Consider the following 1,044-nt stretch of genomic DNA (forward strand, 5'->3'; position numbering starts at 1 on the left):
CATGTTTTTGTTACTGTAGGGTTAAAGGTATTAATAGGCTTTTAAAAACAAACTAAGTTAACAAATGAATGATTTATTATTGTTTATGTATTTTAATGTTTCTATTAAGGGAAGGGAAAGGGGAAGAGAAGGCAAAGGAAGTAGTGACAGGAGGAAAGGGAGAACAAAAATGAAACTACTGTCATGGTAATTTAACCTACTTCCCCTGGTTTCATCACCTCCATATGTATAACACCCAGGACTAATCAAGCCAATTTATCCCTCAAGTATCAGAGCTAAACCCAGGAATATACTCCCACACAAAACTAACAAGTCAATCAATTCTTAGGTGAAGGATAAATGTAGAAACATGTACAATTTCTGCCATGCAAACACCCCCAAGTCCCAGGATTCCCAACATCTGAAATGTGTTCTGGATCATTTACCATCTAGAAAATATATGGAAATTTCTTAGGGCCAACAGTGATGAATGAGACAGCCTGAAGGGTGAATGTGGGTTGTGGACATTTAAACAATAAGCAACATGAGTCAGGACAAATCCATCAATCTGTTCATAGCACCAGAGAATGGCCTAATAGGGGCAAAGTTCTAGATCATAACTAATCTCAGCCAATCCTCACAGGGGGAATTCAAGCCTTATAAGATCTGGGTTACAGACACTCAGGATGATGTAAGATAGCTGCAAGCCATACAAACAATTCCAAAAAAAATTAATTTTTCAATCACATTAGCTTCCTTGGTCTGTGTAGGCAAGCGCCTTTGGATTGATAGGCACCCAACATCCTTATCTCCAGCCTTACAGGATTTCTACTCTTCTTCCACGAACCAGATGCTACCTGTTCCATGAAAGTCTAATCACCCCAATAAGAGCCAGAAGTGAATTTTTTTCTCTTTCAAATTCCTAATAGCATTTTGTTTACATCACACTTATGACACTTAGGTCCTATATTATATTGAGAGAGAGAGAGTGGAAGAAGAAGAAGAAGAAGAAGAAGAAGAAGAAGAAGAAGAAGAAGAAGAAGAAGAAGAAGAAGAAGAAGAAGA

This window comes from Petaurus breviceps, unplaced genomic scaffold (genome assembly GCF_028583685.1).
Source record: "Petaurus breviceps papuanus isolate PSGF00001 unplaced genomic scaffold, PetGlider_PUasm1.0 140, whole genome shotgun sequence".
Taxonomy (NCBI): Eukaryota; Metazoa; Chordata; class Mammalia; order Diprotodontia; family Petauridae; genus Petaurus; species Petaurus breviceps.